This window comes from Elaeis guineensis, chromosome 2 (genome assembly GCF_000442705.2).
Source record: "Elaeis guineensis isolate ETL-2024a chromosome 2, EG11, whole genome shotgun sequence".
Taxonomy (NCBI): Eukaryota; Viridiplantae; Streptophyta; class Magnoliopsida; order Arecales; family Arecaceae; genus Elaeis; species Elaeis guineensis.
The window spans coordinates 15,368,898-15,390,313 of NC_025994.2; the positions used below are offsets into that span (position 1 = coordinate 15,368,898).

Sequence of the window (21,416 nt, forward strand, 5' to 3'; positions counted from 1 at the left end):
AAGTAGAGCCTCCACGAGATAATTTGATTGATATGATGTACCATAATACCAATATGTGCAATATAAGATATAATTTATTTTTAAAAATATTAATTAATTTTTTTTTAATATATACAGACAGTCATATTATTGATACGAGAGTAATTTAAAAAATTAGAATACAAAAAATTTTATAAGAACCGCAGGTAGATATCGTCCTATCATCAAGTTCAGTCTTAAAAATATTTCCCTGCATATGATGCGATAAATGGTCACTAAGTTGCAAGTGTCCGTGGATTGTTGTCCTAACAAACATATTTCACCTATATATTGAATGTGAAATGTAAGATCTCAAATTTGACAGTTTCCATCATTTACAGTAGCCAACAAGTTTTTAGTGAAAAAATTTGAAAATCGAACTGGTGGTGGCGTTACACACTGAGCTTTCGTTTGATGTGGCCGGTCATGTGGGCGTAGCATGGGATTCAACCCACCTACGATGGCATTTTAGTAGGTTACCAATCGGAGAAAGAGAAAGGAAATGAGGCGAGAGGGAGAAAAGAGGGATGAAGAGAAGGCGACACAGCAGGCGGTTTTGTCGGTTGCTATTCTATTTTCCTCTGCTGCTGCCTCGCTTTCTCTGTCTCTCGTGCAAAACAAAATAGAAATCTAGCCGACGGTTCTTTTTTATCTCCAAGAACGAACATGAGAGCGAATAAAGAAAAGAAAGGAAAGGTTAGAACGATCGCCTTACGGTAACAGCTCTCAATCCCAGATTTCTTTCTCTTCTTCTCTGTATCTAATTAATCTTAGCAAGATTTTCTTCGTCAGATTGGAGACGTAGTTACTCGAGAGGGAGATGGCAATTTGTGAAGGTTAGGGTTCTGTTTCTGTTCTTGATTAATTTTGTTTTGGTCCTCTATTTCTTTCTTATTTCTGTTTGCTTTGGATTTCTCTGCGGTTTTTCACCTCTTTTGTTTCTTCTAGATTTTTTTTTTTTTTTTGAAGTATGGTATTATTATTTCATTAGATTTTATGAGATTGTGATACTTGCTGCTGAACTTTCGAAGATGATAATGGTGCTGCCTGATTACCATTTCTGTTGAAGTTTTCTTTCTGTCCAGCTTTCTGATGTTATGGGTCATGGTTTGCTGTTCTCGTGATCAAGACTGGAATAGATGCTAAGTGATGAAGCACAGTTTAGATATTTAGGGTCATATGAAGAAGATGAACTGTTTCTTGACCCTGGTGTTCATTATTGGACATGTTAAATTTGGTAATTTACTTGTTGAATTATTTGGGGAGTCGTGGAGAGGTTAGTTAGAATTTGGCATTTAAAGAAGAACAAGCTGGATGTAATGTCACATTCTCATCATGCTACTTATTATATTGCTTTTTTCAGTAGCCATTTAACATAGAGGAGATATGGTGGTGGTTTCATGATGAGTGAATAATCAGTATGCACTTCCTTGATCATTTTTTTCTTATCCCTATTTCAGATGGCTTTTTTTTTTTTTGTGGTGTTTGTTTAATGGTCTTACACTTCTGTAAATATCCATCCATTTGAATGTGCTGAATGTTAAGTGCTTATACTTCGTCGGTGGAATTTAATACAACTTCTGAGTTCTGAACTCCTAGGAGTCTTTGCTTCATCATGTATATAATAGACATTTTGTTATTTTTATGTTGATGGATGATGTGCAATTCTTCTATTGCAACTATCACTGACCGGCCATATCTGATGTATGTATCTGTGTGTGCGCCTCTGTGTGTATGTGATTTCCATCTTACTTTACTTTTTCTTGACTAGTCCAATCTGTGGACTTGCAAAAAGAATGTAATGTTTATATAGTTGGTATCGAGGAGTTTGTGATGAAAAGGAGTTCAAATATTTCATGAAGATTATCCCTTGACATATGAGTGTTGAAGAAGGTAGAGAAAACATCAGTGGTTACAAGATTTCTTAGTTGATATAAACAAAATCTGCTTTCTATCTGGAAGCAAATCTTCTTCATATTTGTTGAAGGAGAAGTTTTAGTGTCCAATAAGAGAGAGGATCCTGTGAGTGCAGGTCTTGCATAATAACAGATAGACTAAGTGGCATTTTGGTTTTGTGGAGTGATTTAAGTAGGGTTTCTGTTATGACAAAGCGAGAGAAACCATGCTTAGCTTTTGCTATACTGCTTCATATTTGTCAGAGAAGCTTTAGAGTCAAATAAGAGGGAGGATCCTGTGAGTGGTCTTTGCATGACAACAGGTAGACTAAGTGGCATTTTTTGGTTTTGTGGAGTGATATAGGTACGGTTTATATGGATTGGTCCTTGGTGCATTATGGCTGATTTGGGTTGTGATGACTTTCCCTTTGAAGCAGGAAGTATCATGCTGAATAAAAGCACATGTTGTATCTTTCATTACTAAGAGACATAATTTGATTGATGTGGCACTTATGAAGAAGTAGATCACCAACTTTGCACATGATTTGGTAATGCATAAGATTGACAAGTTTTTGAATTCCTTATTTTTTTTCTTAGAAAGTCCAAATGATCATTGGCATTGTTTTCTGTTGCTATGCTTTTGGATTTAGTTAGCAGGAATTGAACCTTGTAAGCTTAAATGTTGTGGTTTGCATTCTAGGCTTGATTAGTGCAGTTACTTAATAATGAGATGTCTTAAATATTATCATTTTAAATTTTGAGTTTGTAAAGGAACTCAAAATGCGGAAGAAATATGGGATGTCAAGAGAATCTCATTTACATGCTTGTGCAAGAGATGCATAGGTGAGAGAAAACTGGGTTTTTGAGGAGTTAACATGAGATGTCTGCTGATGATTTAAGGTAATGATTGGATAGGAAAGAATGAGTTGGTCTGGACACGAATTGTTGAGGTTGTTTTTTAGAGTAAGTGGATAAGAACGGTGAGCTTCTTGGTGAGATGGATGGATGATTTTTGAGGATGGATACTTGTATAATTGATTTCATTTTTCTTTGTGAAGATGAATTATATTAGCGAATATGAATTCAACAAGGTTTCAAGTAATAGAGAGAGGTCATTCTCTCTCTCTCTCTCATGTTGGTAGCAGGATGGTCTATATGGTTCAGAATTGTCAAACTCAGAGTATCAACTATTTTCAGAAACTTTAACTGGAGAAGGCCTTCAAAGAGAAAGAACTGAATAAAGATGTCCAAATACGAAAGAAATGCACTCCTTAACTTAATTTCTTTTCTTTTTAGTTTATCCATATGCTTTGCATATTATGAGGTTTCATGATGTACCATTGTTTTAAGGAATCTACAAGTACCAGCCATATTCAAAAGAAGCAAGATGCCTTGGTCAAGGATATCAAGCAGACATCAAGACCATGATATGATTTTAAGGAGCTAATCAGAAGGTCTACCTATTTTGAAAGGACAAGACCTCTTTATTGGTTGCCTCACTGCCAATTTTTTTGTTCAGTTATTGCATCCTTGAATTGTTGTATGATGTTGTTTTATCTTATAGCATGAGAATTGGGGTAGAAGGTCTCATACTTATTTTGAAAGTGTGAATTGGGGTTGAATAAGGCATGTGATGGATAGATAGGGTATGGGTCAAAGTTGCATAGCTGAAGTGTTCTATTTTTATAATGAAACTTCGATTTCAGTTAACTTATCTTTTCTCTCTTGTTTGTTCTTTTCTGTAATAAAAAAATTAGGGTTTATTTCTCCTTTCTTTGCACAGAAGTGGAGTTGTTTAAGACATGTATGTGAGGGTTGATAGGGCAGGTTATTGGTGGAATAGTAAGTTCGTCAGATGGACATGGATCTGAGTTTTAACTTGTGCACAAATAATGCCCCAATGTTTAGAATTGATAACCTGGAGAATGTGAAATATAAAGTTTTTTTTTATCTGCTTTAAGTGGATTTCAGAACCTGATGTTATTGTTTTCTTTGGTAGAAATTAAGACAATGAGAATGGTGTTGACTTATAGATTGGGTTGAATTAATGCTGATTATAAATTTCTAATTGAATACCTAGTGCCTTGTTTGGATGTTTGGAGAAATTGTATGATTGGGATTCTCTGTTGGAAATATAACATAAAGATGTAGAAGGATGAATTTGGCTCATCTTTCCCGGAAGAGTTGATCTGGTGAGAAGTATTCACGCTCACTATGTGGTTTATCATTTGTAGGTTATGTAGATCGCTGTTTCAGAAACTATTGCAAGATCTATCTGTAGTATACTGCAGAAGAATGGAGATTTAGGGGCTTCTCAAGTAAAAGGCGGCAGATATGAGCTTTTAGGATATCATGAAGCTAGATGCTTCTTTTGTTGGGAAATAGTTGTGTTGTCAATGTTAGGACAGAGCAGTTGATGGCTTCTGATACTGTGTGATTAGTTAAGTTATTTTTTGGAAAGGAGGGATTAGAGGGTTAGTGCCACCTTTAGCACTTTTTATTAGGGAAATATGTATGAGATGGAATGAATGGTTTGTGATCATGATAAGTTAAATGCTGACCAAGAGAAGAGCATGATGTTTTGGGAGGAACTTTGTATTGGGATATTGAGCTTTCTCAAGTATTTTTTTTTTCCCTTTCTTGATTCTTCCACTGATGTCAATGCCATGATTAGATGGATCAATATGTATTTTTCTAAGATCCTCCATTTTAAAAGGATTAAAACTGTTAGGAAGATGGGGGCTCACCCTTGAAGACAAAATAATTAATGAAGGACCTTCTAGTCTGAAAGGTCATGATTCTCTTTTCATGAGAACACAATGCTTTTGGCATCTAGAATTCTAACACCATTCATATATTAGAATTTGTGTGCGACTATGCTAGGCAAGATAGTACTTGTGAGTGATTTTACGAAGAATATTAGATAAGTTTTGGTTCATATGGGAATGTCTCCTTATATACATTTAAGTTTGCTTTACCTTTGACTAAATAGCTTTTCTTGGGACCAATGTGTGTTACTAGCGAGGATGAGGATGGGGGATGCTATTTTGCATGCTTTGTACTATGAAGTTTGACATTATTAGATGTTTAAGAAGACTTGTAAGTTGTAACCACTATGGAATATGGAGGTCATTGTTGCATGCCCTTTTATGTGGGGCAAGAGATTTATTGGAGTTGTTTCCAGTGACATTTGAGGCATTATTGGTGTTTGCCTGATGCAAGATGGTTGTTTGATGTAGGTACTGCTTAGGACATGTGGTTTCACCGATATTTGTTTCAACCAGCCACAAAATCATCGTGTACTTAAATACATAATGCTGATCCTAAAAGCAAACAGTAGGGACTTTGGTCATGGATGTTTTGGTTGTACCCATATAATTGACGAAAACACACTCCATACAATGTTCCATAATGTCGTGAATTAATCTAAATAAATACACAAAAATGTATCATCGTATGCATATCTTAATGGATGAAAGATCCATTGCATCACCCCTCACAACTGAACCCCTACTTCCTCCTTTTCCATCTATTGTTACCTTTCTCTTGTCTGTTCCTTGTAATGTTCAATCCCACAACATTTGCAGCTGTTAAGTGAATCAGAGCAAGAACAACAAGATGATGACATCTCTCACATTTTAAATCAGAGAAGAGGGATCAAATCAATTTGGATCTATGCTGAACTGGTGTATATTTCTCTCTCTCTTTTTTTTCCCCCTTTCTTTATCCTTCTTTCTTCTTCAGCTCCAAGACTAAGTCATTTGGATCTATGCTGAAGTGGTGTATATTTCTCTCCGTTTTCATTTTTTTTCCTTTTTTTTATTCATCCTTCTTTCTTCTTCGGCTCCAAGACTAAGTCTCCTTCTGCACTTCTTTTTTATATAAAAATCCTTTTTTTCTTGCTGTAAAAACAGTTCTTTTGTTGATTACCAATTTAGCATAAAAATCGAGGGCTTTTTTCTTTCTTATGGTGATTGAAGCATTGATTCGAATTTTCAAGATGGTACCTTCTGATTTTGGTTGCTTCTGACCACAAACTTCGAGATATAAAATGGCAATATAATTGTTTAAAAGGTCAAGAATAGTTTACTGAATCTGAAATTTCTATTGCATTTGTTCGGTCAATGAACTCACTGGATTTCAGATAGCTTGCAAAATAGGGATTCTGGCTGTATGATTTTGATCACCTTTTTAAGGGAATATATTGGTTCACTATGAATGATGTGATCATGCAATAATGAACGAAAAATGTGGACTTAGATTAGCTTGTACGCAGTTACGAAGTATCTATTGCTGTTTCTAAATTGTTGCAGATGATGATGTGATAATGCAATAATGAGCAAAAATGTGGATTTAGATTTGCTTGTATGCAGTTATGAAGCATCTATTGCTGTTTCTAAACCTTCGTGGATGGAAGACTTCTGCAGGAACTAAAAATCTTACACCAAATCATAGTACATGGAAGACAATAACTACTAGTTGTAAGATACTGAGACAAAAGTGATCTGTCTATTATAGAAGTAATTTGTTAATGTATAGGTACTATAGGGGTGGTTAAGTAAATAGTAGGAGGCTATGGTCAAGCCCATATGATTGACTAAAATGTCCTCCATGTAATTTTTTCACAAAACCATGAATTAATCTAAATAAATGCACACAAACATCTCTCTCCTTCTTGGACAAAGTAAGTGCCTGATTTTTCGCTTTCATTTCCAAGTCATTTTTACAATTGAAAATCAAAAAGGGAAATAGTTTTGGCTATATTGAAATGGGACCCAGTAAATAAAAATTACAATAGTAAAGTTAATACAAGCAAGCTTCTACCATCATTTTTTCTGGAATAGGTGTGATGATTTTGCACTGTGCTGAAAAAAAATGATTACATGGGCCCTAATCATTACAAACAGAATGCGTACTCCTTTAATGCTTATCAGCTTTTATTTCATTCATTTTGTAAGACTTACCTACATGGTTAAGAAATAAATTATTTTAAGATATAAGGCTAACAACTATAGTTTATTTTGTTTAGATATTAGATAGGAATGTAGCATTAATTCCATCTCAGAAATAATACAAACTGTGGTAGATGGATATCCATTTCGTTCTTTGGAAAAGAACTATTTTACACTTGGATGTTTTCTTGCTTGTTATTGAATACTCCTTGGAAACTCAAGGATCTCAAGGTCAACTGTCTAGTTTTTCATGGCGCTATCTTTTTATATCATTACTATGGACTTGTCAATTTATACTGTCCAGCAATAAATACAACTGAATACTCTTCATTTTGTTCTTTGGAACCAATATTCCTGATTGTCAAATGATGAGAAGCCAAATTCTTCCTTTCCTACTCCTATCTAGTAACATTTCCTTTGCTTCTGGCAAATATTTGGTTGCTTCTTTACTGCAAGATAGTCCTTGTTTTCCTCATTACGAAATTGGGAAAATCATTGTCAGGTATTAAGTCCATCCTTAGCAAGATTGTGCGACCATTTTAACAACATAATAGATAAATATTGATTAGAAAATGATAAACAATTATGTACATATTTATTCATTGCTCTCTCTCTCTCTCTTTTTTATTTTTTTAAAAATCAGGAAAGCATACTCTTATCATTGAGTGATGCTATGTTATTTGCAATTTTGATGCCCAACCTCTACTATGTGATGCAGAGGATGACCTGAATAATATTTGGTATCTTCAACACTTCTCAGCTTACTCTGATGTAGGAAAGAATAAATGATTGCTCCATAGTTGATGCTCATACTTGTTTAATGTAGGATTTTTTTGATAAATTATTCTGTGTTTCCCCAGCTTCTGCTATCATATATGCAATCTAAGATTCTTCTTAATTGGAATCCTGTTTTCATAATTTATTCACCAATTCTAATGTTCTATCATCTTAAAAGATCTTTATCTCCAAACAAGGTCATTTCTTGCTACCTTTTAATTGTGTCCATATTTTCAATAACATGCTAATCTATACTCTCTAGCATGTATAATTTGTTGGTTTATATTTTTTTTTTACATTAATGCATCTTGTGTTGTTATGTTTGTGAAAATAGCAGACATGAAGAGAAAAAGTTCCCATCTACCAGATCGAACCATCTTTTTTAGTTCATTTTGATATGTTGGTTTAGTGCATATTAACTACTAATGTTAAGTAATTAATGCTACTGCATAAATGTGTGTGGTACATGCACATTACTAGTATTTATTGAGGGACATGTCATATAAAATTTTTAATCTTTGGGGTGACAGGCCAAAAAAAAAAAAAAGAACAACCAGGTCTTCAAAAATAAGATTGAAATCCCACTTTCATGCAAAGATGCAAGGTAAAATCCTAAAAATGCTATTGAAAAGGTGCAAAAGCATAAAGCTTTTTTGAAAGGAAACAGATTCTCGGTGATTGTTTCCTGGGAAAGAGGTTTTGATGTTGTCCTGACCTGTTTGCTGACCTGTAGATTTCTACTGTTTTTTCCAGTTCAAAGAACCAGTTCATCTAGTGTGTGACTTTCTTTTGACCATTTTATAGGTGTACACCGCAAGAATGTCTAAAATCAAGAAACCTATTCAGTATAGCTCCATTTGCCATGATAGCACCCTCCAGCTGTTTCTAAAACATTTTGTTTTTGCTGCAGAGGCAAACTCTGGTCATTGATATGCTTATTTTCTGCATATCGGAAATAGAATTGTCACGTTCATTTACTTTCATGATTGTCCTGATTCATAATTCAGCTTTGTATCGACAACCATAAAAGTGACACACAGGTCCTCAAGGTATTGCCATGTTAGTATTGGCCATCTCATACTGTCATGCGGTATAATTATGTGGAGACTTCATAATGTTGTCACCTCAATGCCCATCTACATCTCTTGGAATCCTTTTTCACAATATTTGTTGACATATATCCAATGCAGGCAGAAAAATCACAACTTGCTACTCATTGTCTTCTAGCATCATTTTTATAGTATTTTCTTTCTTGTTTCTGGTTTGCATCGTGCAACCAACCACTATAAACTTGGATTTCTTGGTTAAACCTAAGATAGTCAAGAATCAAAAGATTGCAACATCTATTAATCAAGAAGTCCTCAGCTATGCCATTAAACCCAATTTCAATTGGTCTGTCACCAAGACCATCCCTGTTACAAGGATTAACAAAAAAATGTAAAAAGTTTCCTATTACATCTATTGTTTAATTGCTCTTCTTCACAGGTCCAAATTATTCATCATCATATTTCAAGCCAGTTAAATAAATCTGCAGCTTGAGTTTCAACGTGTTCAATAACTTCCACCATTTCTGGCTGAAACTACATAATTCGACTCTTGTTCTGGTGGTTTTAGCCAAAACTAATAATTTTCAGGTGTAATTTATCTTTATCAGCAGAAAGCCTTATTTTATATTAATGCCTGATTTTCTTCTTTATGTCGGGCTTGGCTACTTGGAGACACTTTTGTAGCATAGATCTCATATCTTAAGAGTTTTGAGTAGATCTGAAAGCATAGAGGCGTAAAGTTGCCAAAAAAAAAAAAATATATTGAAGCTTAGTCTTTTTCAAACATTTGTTACTAAAGCTTTTCAATTGGTACCATGTAAGCAAGACTGTTCAGACCTTATTTACACACTAGACAACTGAAATCCACAAGTTATCATATATTCTATAATAGTAGAAAGAACTTTTGTTTTTTCAAACTCAACTCATTGACATATTGTATACAATTCTTATGAGCTCAGACATAATACTTGTTGGTAACTAGTGTATGTTCTAATTTTTCAAGAGATTTATGCATTTATTTTTTTTATTGCATATATAAATATATTTTGAAATCTTTAGCAGTTTTTATATGCTTTCAGGCCGTTTAATCTAAAGACAATGCACACAAGGTTCACAGACAGTTCATTATACTATAAAATGGTATGTAAATCCTGACATCTTTTAATTTTCATTTAATTTTCTAAAATTTTTCTCCCTGCATAACTGTGGAAATTGTACAGAAAATCCCAAAAACATCGAAACTGAATGATCCATCAGAACTGAACTTGAAATTCAGTATTTGATTTTTTATCTGGTTGGGCTAGCAATTTGACTTGCTGATTGTTGGTTAGTTGTCTGTAGAGGTAATGTGAAATTGACCTGGAATGATCCCGTTGCCCCTCACATGAAACTGGATACATAGTTTTTTTTGTCTATATAACCTAAAATCGGTTCCCCGATAAGGTTATATGGGTTTATGGAACCTGATTTAGCATGGACGTGACACAATTTTTTAAATCTGATTTTAAGCGGTTAAACCATTCTGGTCTAGCCCTATGAAATAGGGACTTGATTGAATTTAGTTCAGATTTAACTGGATTTGACATGAATTTGATAAGTGAATGGGTGCACTATAAGTCCAAGGAGTGCATACCCTAATGCAGCCAACATGTTTTCCAAAGTAGTTTTTCAGTATCAGAAAAATGGGCTGGGAGTGGTAATCATGTTTGCTTGAGTTGAGTTTGGATACCCCTTCATATAAGAAGCCAAAGCCGAGCAGCCCAAAGCTGTTGCAAATTTCAGCTTGTGTGTAGTTCTATAGTGGATGAGATGCAGGAGATACCATATTAATTACCACAGTTGGGAGGTTCTTGATGGGCTTGGAATAGTGGGCTTCAGGGTTGCATTATTTGCAAATAAGGCAGAAGGAGGCAGGGGGTGCCTAGAATTACATGGATGGACAAAGTCACTGAAGGGATTTGGAGCTCAGACAGGGGACTTTTGTGGGGCATAAACAATAGATTGGAGGGAGTGGGTTAGCACTGTACGGATGTACCCGAGTACCATAGGTGTCAGTTTCTCTGAGAAGTCATGATCAGCGTATGACATGATTTTTGGTGGTGAAATCAACACAGTGCTTTCCAATATTTGAATTTCGGCCATCTGTATTTCTCAAATATGCATGGGCTGCTTCCCTTCGGTGACTTTGTCCAGCCATTTGTCCATTCTTTAGTGACCAGAAGTTTGATTTGTAGCTCTCATTTTTGTAAATTTCTTCCTGATCTTTGCTCAAACTAAGACTATCCTAAAAGAAAGGAATATCAAATCCTTCTAAAAAGTGCAAATTATAGATTCCACTCAAACCCCAGAGGGATGATATCAAAAAAAAAAAAAAAATCTTGAAATACAATCTCCAGAATGTGAAAAGATTCCCCAGCCAACCTATACCTAAAATAGGACTGTCTAAAATAGAGACTAGAACTGAAAATATAACCTAAGAATAAATCTAGAAATTACAATAATGCTGAATGTACAAACCCAAACTCCTCTTGATCCTCTTGAAACTTAAATAAGTAACAACAATTCTGCCTCACCACATGCTCACCTTGGTGTAGCAGAGTGGCTTTGTGCATTTATTATAGATCTTGGAGACTGATATCAGTTTGATGTAGTCTTGGAGATTGAAGGTTATTATATATAGCATTAGATCATATTTAGTACCCTTTTTTAGACAAAAAAACAATTTATTGTATTTAATTGCAATATAAAAGAGAAATGAGAACGAAAAAGTAGAGAATGTAGTTAAAGTAAGATATTAAATATTAGAATTTAGCATTCAAAAAGGCGATCATGGTATGCAGGTGGTCAAGGGACCACATAGCAAAAGAAGGTTGTGGGTCTTTGCATTGATAGAGACATGGGATCCCTTAGAACTTGACTAGGACTTGATGAACATCCAAATTAGGGCTTCTAGAAACAAATTCTGAGCCTTAAGGGCACTTCTAGATGAAAAAGCTGATTCGCTGATGACATATCTGCTGTCGATTGATCTGATGGCATCCTAAATACCATCAGATGACTCTTAAGTTAATGACAACTCGAAAATACCATTGATGGCAGGTTTCTGACATCCACAATGTTTTCATAGTGGTCTGACAATATGGTTCTGCCTTCGGCTACTGACTTGAATTGCATTGATATAGGTTCAGTTTTTTGGTCGTCCATACTTGTCTAACCTTTGATTGATATGGTTCAAGTTTTGCTAAAATACTTATGATTGCAGACACAATGGAAGTGATTTCTTCCTGAAATTCTTCCTGTGCCATTTTTAATGAATTTTGGAAGTTGCTAGCACCCATGACACATTCTAACATTCAAAAGTTTGAGCTTTTTGAGCTCGGGCTAGTCAAGTGCCATCACATGGTCATGCATGGCCATAAAATATGGCTCTGTTGGGTCACCTTGTGTTGATTGTTTGGCCTTTGCATGAACCAAAGCGTAGGGGATACTTTTGGTCTGCATCATTTATCCAATTAAAGCTTTCCTTATATCTCTATCCAATAGCATCGTGAGGACCCTTTTCCCATCTATCTCATTTATTCTCCTCCTTCATGATAGGAAGAAATAACCCATTTCACTTGCTTAGAAAAAAGAAAAGGAAAAAGAAATATTGTTTTTCTTGTCACTTGGTCTCCCCATGCACGGACATTATAAATTAACTTGCTTGTTTTGCTTAGTGATGTTATGATTCTCCAGGAGGATATAGACATTAAACAACAAACAAAGGATTCACTCTGTAATTGATGTTCATTTTTGTGGAATTGTATTCTAATTTCAATAATTTTTTGGCACTTCTAAAAGCTTAGCTCGTATCAATTCAAAGAAATAGCGTTGCTCGTACAAATGGTTATATAGATACAAGGGATGTTCTTGTAGAGAAAGATAGCTTGAAGGCTTTAACAACGTATCTTCATTGCATCAAACTAATTTTGGAGCCTTTTTTAAGTTTTTACCAAAACAATTTGAAACAATTGCAACTGCTTGAAAGACATTTGAGACCCAAGGCAGTGTTTGAAATTTCTAAGGATGATATTAAGAAATTAATGCATAAATATTATATTTATGTTAGGGTTCATAATGCCAATATCATGGCCTGTATCAATTAGGTACTAGGTCGATATGGTACTATACCATATCGTAGTGACATACAGTACACATGTGGTGATGATTAGGCGCCGGCGAGAGTGAGCGAGAAAGGGAGAAAAACAAGGCATGGAGAGAAGGACCCAAATAGAGAAGGGAGGTGGATTAGGGGCTGGAGGTTGTTGATTCGAATTCTGAGATATCAATTGGGGGAGGCTGGAGGTCGCAGAGGGGGTTGGTGGTTCGTAGAGGGACGGACAAGATTGAGAGGGGCTAGAGGGTGATGACGGGGGCTGATGGTTGACAGAGGTAATGTTTCCTCTGGCTCACATCTTATTGGTGGTTCAAGCAGTAGGCGAAAAGCCTTTAAGGACAGATTGAGAGAGAGCAGGCACGCAAGCGATCAAGAGGTCCAAGAGAGTTTGGGGAGGGTGGATAGAGAGAGAGTGAAGTGATTGAGGGAGTTTGAGAAAGGAGGGAGTTTGCTAAAGGAATCAATTTAGCCAAACCAATAAGTGCTGGTCAAAGTTGAGCAGAACCAAGTGGAATTGCCCAATGGGCTTTGACCTATTCTGCATTTCTTCCAAACCAAGTGGTCAAATCAACCCGATTCCGCACCGGTTCAAGTCGGTTTGCGTGAACCGAGTGGTTTGCGTTGGTTGGGCAAACCCTGGTTTGTACGTTCTTTCCCTTGCCATGTTGGTTCATGTGCTGAAACATTGTAGGAGTCATGCGAGTTGTCATGAAGTCCACTAGAGTTCTTATTGTTTATCCTTTGCAAGCATCGAGTCTTATCTAGTATATAATATTGTGTTAGTAGCTCCTTCATGAGAGTTTGAGATGCAAAAGACCTGGTTCTGGAAATAGCTCAGAATTGTTAAAAAGTTGGATTGAGGTCTTCATGAGAGGGAAAGAAATAAGAGTTTTTCAAATAATATTCTAGTAAAAAGCAAGAGCTCTAAATGCTTCCGTTAAGCCCATGGAGGTTAACGAGGGACTTACTAGTTTAACAGGGGAAAAGGAACAAGCTGTTTCTTGTAGGAAAGACTAAAAGAATTTTTTCAGAAAGGGTCAATATATTGTAAAGCTTTACTCTAACTTCACACTAAGTGAGTCAAAATGAATTTTAATTGGCTGCTTAGAGGAGAATAATTAGTGTCGATGGAAGAAGAAGAAGTCAAGGGAGAATGGTCTTGCTCTTTGAGCAAACAGGGCCAGAAAGAAGGTTTCATTAGTTATGTTTATTGGGGATATATTAAATATTTAACAGTTGTTTCTTCTTGACCATTTCATTAGATTGTGGGATATAGTATTTTCATAAAATAGGGACCATCTTGCTATTCTGTGCAATATAAAGCACTAGGATGCCCAAATCAATACTTTTAACCTATTAGGTCTTTGGAAATGCTTGTGAAAAATGTTCATGTTTTATGCATAGTCTTTTGAGGAAAATGCTTTACTTGGGAAAAATCCCTCACAGGATGCTTCAGCCTTCCCTGTTTTTTGCACTAGTTTTCCTTTGAATGTAAGTGACTTATATATATATATATATATATATATATATATATATATATATATATATATACAAAGTTAGTTGAATCCAGTGTATTCACTTCCTTCCTCCTACTGCTTCTATTTATTGTTACTGCTATGTCCCTTAGCATTTTTTTCTTCTCAATTTCTAGAACCTACAATCAATTCCATAACACACCACATGTTTCTGTATGAAGTCACCACAACTTAGCAGATCGTTCTTTGCTATTCTTTTCTCTGCCTTTTCCCCTGCATTGTAAGGGATCAGGTTGTCTCAATTTCCAGACGACAGCAAGGACTGCCACGTAGCTCTTTTGCTATTTAAGGAGACCACTTCTTGATGTGCTCTAGATTTCTGTTCTTTTCTAGATGAGAAAAAAGCATTTAACATGACATAATAATTTAACATGCTACATGTAGGACACTGCATAGTGTCTGCACGTTTGATGTAAATCACAGGCAGTCGGGCAGGACGGCATGTCGTCGTGATTTGGTGTTGATTTTTGGCACGAGCAAGGCCCAGCAGGCACAGCTACTTGTTCTTTTCATGGTGCCTGTGCTGCTCCATGAATAGAAGAATGTGCATGTGTATTTCTTCCAGCCCCACAGCAAGCTGTGGGCATGCTGACTCATGGGTAGCTTTCATCGTCTTGTGGATGGAAGTGGGGCAAAAAGGATGCAACCACTGCATCTGGGCATGGTGAGGTTTGGTATGGGCATGCATGCTTAGCTGCAAGCATGTTTTCCATCATGACTCACGTGTGTTCTTTCTACTATTCTGAGAATGGAAGAACTAGTTTTGTTCTGTTTCAGATCAGACAACTAGATTGTGGTCTGTTTTTGCTCACTCCGCATCCTTATCATTTCAAGTTGCCCATGTGGTGATGCATGTCTTGTCAGATATGGTCTATCCATATTGGACTGGACTGAAGATATTTACAAGTGCTGGAGGCTATGATCCTTGGATTCCTCTTTAGCCTGATGCTATATTGTATATTATCCTTCAGTGTTTGACAATGTTTGGAGTGTATATACTGTCATCAGTGCGTCAAGGCAACAAATATCATCTTGACCTAGGAGATGCCATGCCATTTCTTGGATCTGCAGTGCTTTCAGCAATATTTTGTTTCGAAGTTATCCACTCGTAGGGTCCATGACATGGTCGTTTCTGTGTCAGTAGAGAATCTCATATGGTTGGGTTGACTCTATTTCAGCATGTGCTCTAAGGGCATGTAGATGTGACTTCGGTCTTTTGAGCAGGGAATTTAGATCCCAATAATATAGCTGGCAGGAAACTGGGGTGAACTGGGATTTTAGGTTGTCAGATATATGTGGTGATTGTGACATCAAAATATTGGCCGAAGTATAAATCTAGGTCAAGTTTGCTTTCAGGCACAAACATCTAAGATTTCATTGATCGGAAAAACCTATGGTGAAGTAGTCACAAGAAAGTAGAATATCTTGATCGAGCTATATCAATTTCACATGGACATGCATCTCAGTATATACTAGCTTAAACCGGCTGAGCTAATAAGAAGATAATATTTTTTTATATATCATTTTTGAACTACATTTCAAAATTTTCTTAGGTGAGCTCGGTATGAGGCATAAATATCATGTTATACATAAAGCAAAGTCGTTCCGAGATACTTCTTGTTGGTTGTTCCATGGTGCCGCGTGCGATAACGTCAAAATGGCACCACATAGCGCGAGGGGGCAAAAAGCTTTCTTCTTTTCCCCTAGCTCACTCTTTTCTCTAGTAGTAATCATTCTTCAACCAGCCAAAGGGATGATAATTGTTTGACTCTTTCCCCTTTTTCTTTCATTCAGATTAAAGATACACAAAGTGGGTTGATATTTCATTGAGATCATGACTATGGAACTCAATATCTTGTAGTTAATGCTTCGCCAATTTCGGTAGACTAGGGTTTTTTAATCATCTGCATAGCATGTGCTAAAAATCCATCCAAGAGGGTGGAAGCTTATCCAAAATGTGCATCCGTACCCTGGGAACTGGAGATCACAGTCTCCCCCACCTTCAGGGGCCGTTAATAAACCGCACGAGCTGGAAGCAGAGTTGGGTGGACAAGACCCCACTTGTAACTCCAGCTTCCAAGCTAGCTATAGGGGCCTTGGTGGCACTTAGTCCTCCCTCCTCCTTTCCCAAATATTTTGGTTTTTAAACTCCCATCATTCCGCTCCTCCGATCCCCCGACGTCCGCTCGCATGTCTCGTGGAGCCACGTCTCCTCCGAGTCGTGGCTTTCGGCAAGGGCCCTTGGCAGAATCCAACGGCTGGACACGTGGAGGGACACGCGGCGGGCCCGGGGCCCGGCCCCGACCGCCGGGCGCAAAAAATAAAGCGCCCGCGGGTTCCAGCCCGAGGAGCGGGGGCACTGGAAAGGTGACGTAGTCATCCTCGTGCGCTTAGGCTATTGGTTCGTTTTGTTTGGCGCAACGCAACTATAGGCGACGTAAAATAGGCTTGAGGCTGGTCCGTCACTGCTTGCCTGAGCTAAACGACACTCTTCTTACATGTTGCCACTAAGAGAGAGAGAGAGAGAGTATAAGTGGCCTCTTTAATTATTGGTTGGATTAGGCCCACTAACTTAAGACGGGACTAGTTCAACCCCAAAGCAACACGCACCAGCTTTTCTCCTTGTTTTCTTTTATGTGTGTGTGTGTGTATGGAGAAATTATTAGATGACCAGATCCAATAGTCACTTGCCATATTATCCTTTTGTATTTGAACTACTCAAGATCAAAAGAGAGGTGAGAAACTCATTCTATTATCCATCGTACATACGTTTTGGGATTTGGATTGGTTCACGAGATCCGGTCCATTTAATAATTTTTCAACGTGTTCTTTTCTTATTGGACCGGTTCACCCAATTAATATTTTTCTTAAACCAAGAGAGAAAAGGAGGGGGCACATGTGTTATATTTTCCGGGCTCTCAAGTACGTCTACCAACCTCTGCTCCTGAATCAGATGTTTTATTTCTGTTCTGAACTGCTAGAAAATGTTTGCTATGGAGATTTGAGCTGCAATGAAGCCGAGTCTTATTGAAGCTTGTGATTTTATTATGGAGGAGAGATTGTCACAAGTTACGGGCAGAATAAGGCATGCACATGAGGCAACTAACTGGATAGGGAATGTGGCGTTCTCGAATGTGTGACAGGTGGTGCTACGTGAATAGATTATTGATTGGTCGGTGTGCATCCACGTCTCTCTCTCTCTCTCTCTTCCTTTTTTTTTTTTTTTTGAGCAACAAGGAGGGAAGTCCTTAATTAGGACCTCATGAGTATGTGAGAAACATCCTGAATAAGTTAGAGACATGGATAGCTTGTAATGTTGGACATATTCTATTAATAATGGAGACAAGGGTGGCCAAACTATTAGAACTCAACCAGCTGATATGAATCTCCTCCAATCCATAATGTCTACATATTTAGGGCTTGCGCCCTGTAGGAGAAAAAAAAAAAATTGAAAATCTACATTTTTTGCTGAAAATTTTAGATAGAAAAATAATTTATGAATGTTCTTTCATGTATTGTAAAATAGTTAAAAATATTATTATTTTTTTTGAATAAATTGCTAAAATTTATTTATATTTTTCATAATATCTTTTTGTTATATAAATATTATCATAAGTAATACAATATAGTATCGTATAATATGATATAATACATTATATATTATAGTATATCATATCATTACTAATATAGAATTAGAGGTATTATTGGAATAAAATAAAAAGATTATTTTACTGACGGATGAAAAAATAATTTAATTATCTAGGTAGATAAGATTTTTCTTTCATTTCATGGATAAATGTTATTTATGAAAAACTAACTTGTCTGTCTAGAAAAGTATGAAAATATGCGTAAGTTGATTGATGAAAAAGTTGACTAATTTTTCTATGTCATTCACTCGTCAAAGGATAACCCTTAAAATCTCCGGAGTTGATTTAATTCCTATCCAAGCAGCAACAAACTCAACAACAGCCAATAAATTCATAAACGCTAGTATTGCATCATCACATAATAACCGGCCTTCGTTCATGATCGCCGATGACATAGCCCGAGCCAGCCTGTTTCGTCCTTTGAAAGCTCTATTTAAGAAAAGAATCAGAATGCTTTGGTTTGTATGGAGGGGCCAGGAGCCATTGTTGCTGGAATGCCGAATTCTAGAATTTCCTATGAACCTAGAGCCATCTATTTGAGTGCTGTGCTCCTTCAATCAAAATGAGAGTGCTGTGCTCCTATATGCTGGAAGTGGAACAATTGGAAAAATAGTGCAAGATCGTTGTTTGTGGGATTGGGATCGAAGGGACCATGGAGTCCTCTTTCTGGATCGTGAACTACTTGAAACTAAGGGCAATCAAAGATACTCTTTTTCTGATGGAGGAAATTCACCGAACCAACAAGATGAGCGGCAGCAGTTCTTTTGCCGTTGCTGCTGTTAACTCGTGTCTCGTGCGTGTCTGGACTCGTTAGCACGGTTGGAGGATCTCCCGACACCCAACATCGTTCATGCCCTGCCCCAGTATAACATCATCATTGCTTCCCACCCACACTCCCACGTTGGTCGCCTCCTCATCTCCTTATCTCGATAGAGAAGCGTCCTCATGAGCTCCCACCTCGCCTTTTCTCCACCACCCCGGGGTCTAGGTTTCGTCATCCATGAGGTGAGTCTCGCCTGGGCTGCTGTTTTTGACTGTTCATCTTTTGAATTTTCCTCTTCAAAAGCCTCACTATTAATTAGTTTGTAACACTTTAAAAAAATGTGAAGAAAAGGATAGTGTATAGGAATGCATGCATGTGGCTACCACCTTGTGTAGGTCCACATGTAAGAGAACCCTCCGCCAGTTGGTGGATGGATGGTGTCTCAAGTAGTGGATTGGACTCGGTAGCCAAAAGGTTTAAGCTAATATTAATCAAGCTGACTGGTTGTTTACTTTCTCGGGGTCAACCTCTGCTTTCAATTTGGATATCTTTTGACTGTACAGAATCATCTTTATTGATGGTTTCGATTGGCTGAGTCGCTGTCGAGGGAGAAAAGGCGGCAGGCTTAGTGACAGCATGAACACGATGGTTCGTGACATTACGTTTAGTGATTTTATTTGTAGTGCCCTCTAGATGAGGTCATGTGCTGCACCACCTATTAGAAGCAATCAATTCAAGCAAGGAGCAGCTTCTATCAATGGTGGTCCTTGTATCACTGGTTCCTTGCCGCCCCTGTAGACGATGACGAGCCGAGTGTTTGATACCAATTAGCTCTAGAAGCCCCCAGCTTTAGAAGAAAACAACAAAGACTGTATGCATGGATGTACAAAGATACACCATGGTGTCCGTTAAGTGAAGCCACTTGCCAAGCAGCCTCATTGAGGCAGGAGGTGGCTGCAAGTACGGTTGCGCTAATAACTTAGTATTTTACTGGCCAACCCACAATGCATCAGCTCAATCTCTCTTTTATTGTTCCTGTTTTTCTCTTTCTAGTTCAATATCCATAGCTGTTTAGTTGGCCTTGATGCATGCTTTGTCAAACGCCACCCACTTAAGGGGTGGTTTAGATTATGGGAATTGTTTTAGGATTGATATTGCCTAACCTATTGGGAGATGAAGAAAAGTAAGTATCCCTCTGCAGAATGTGGTAAGGCAACTCAATAGAGGAAGTGGGGAGACTGAGAGTGGCCACATCTCCCTCTATCCTTTCTCTCTCATTATATTCATGAGTTAGGAAAAGTAGAACATGGTTAAGCTAGGTTTTCCTTAAACAAATCATCAAAAGAAGAATTCTTGTAACAAAGAAAGTTTGCTTCTTGTTACGACTTGCGATGGAGACGTGAATATGTGTGTGGCAAAGAAGAGATGGGGAGGCAAGTGGGTTTATCAATTGGCTAATTTTAAGACCTGAAAAGGGTTCTGGTTGGCGAGGACTGAGGACCCATGAGAGAGATTGGTGCCTTTTCTTTTTATTTTGATGCATTTGCTTCAGAGGTGGTGGTGGACTGACTGTTGCTCTTTTCAGCCGAAGTTAATGTTATCTGGATGTGCTGCATAATTTTGTAAGAAGCTTTCATGCAATAACCATATCTTTTGCTGTAGATGGGAAGCCAAAACCATCACCTCCTTCATCACTGCTCATGGTTTTTGTGGACTCTTTCTTTGTGATTGATTTGGTTGTAATGTTCTTTCCCGGCGTTCCTAGTGTCTTTTTTTCCTCCACTTCTTTCTTCTATACAAGAGCAAGTAGGGGAATTCTGGTGTCGAGTCCACTTGGCTCTAGGACGAAACAACACAACATCTCAATATCCAAAATTGAGGGGTGCTCTCTCTCTCTCTCTCTCTCCGGGGCTGCGGGGTATTTGTGATCCAAAACACCTATTATAGGCAAGCATCACCTTGGTTCCACGTGGGATGTGGCCCATGAAAACTCTCCCACTTGTGGATTGTCACATAACCTCAAGAAAACGAGTCGAAGGATTCTTATCTTTTCTAGAGTGAAAGCTTTCGCTCTGAAAGTGATCACTGGAATTTATCTGAACGAAAGTTGTCGTGTCTTATGTGTACTAATCACAATACAGTTATAATATGTTTATCATACAAGTTGCATTCACTTGCATTTAATCTCTGCTTGTGTTCATTTCATTATTTTCCTGCATTTATGTATATTTTGTTTGTTCTTTTTCAAAATAAATAATCATGATATGAAATTTGTTGACTTGGTACATGCTTCATTCTCATATAGAGGTCTTGTTAGATGGATAAAAATTCTACAGAGCATCCTCTATAATGCATCGTATAGAGGATGCTTTATAATATGCGCTCTCCTTTGGATGTTAACAAAGTCTATGGCTCTTTGCACAGTGTCTCGGAGGAGAAAATAGTATATTAGTACATATTCAGTTTTTTACTTGTAAAGTCAACTAGAACTCACCACATGCAATGGGCATAGAAGGAGATCTACGAAGTTCTGAGGCGGAGCTTCATGCTCCACTTCGGAATACCTTTTAATACTGGTATAATATTGGATGGAACCTATCATTTTTTATGTCATTAGTGTAAGTAGA

At 37.2% G+C, this 21,416-nt stretch overlaps 1 long non-coding RNA gene across 3 annotated transcripts in view; it reads left to right on the top strand.

Annotated features, from left to right (window-relative positions):
- The first annotated feature begins 302 nt into the window (after positions 1-302).
- The window catches only part of LOC105059608 (uncharacterized), a 38,329-nt gene continuing 17,215 nt past the window's right edge, over positions 303-21,416 (top strand). Inside the window, exons 1-4 of one of the 3 annotated variants that reach the window (XR_003798394.2) lie at positions 303-714; positions 811-854; positions 9,768-9,828; positions 17,361-17,807. This is a non-coding gene — a long non-coding RNA (uncharacterized lncRNA). Of the gene's footprint in view, positions 715-810; positions 855-9,767; positions 9,979-17,360; positions 17,808-21,416 lie in introns of those variants that run through there. The other 2 variants (XR_012138528.1, XR_834312.4) reach the window with 2 other exon arrangements.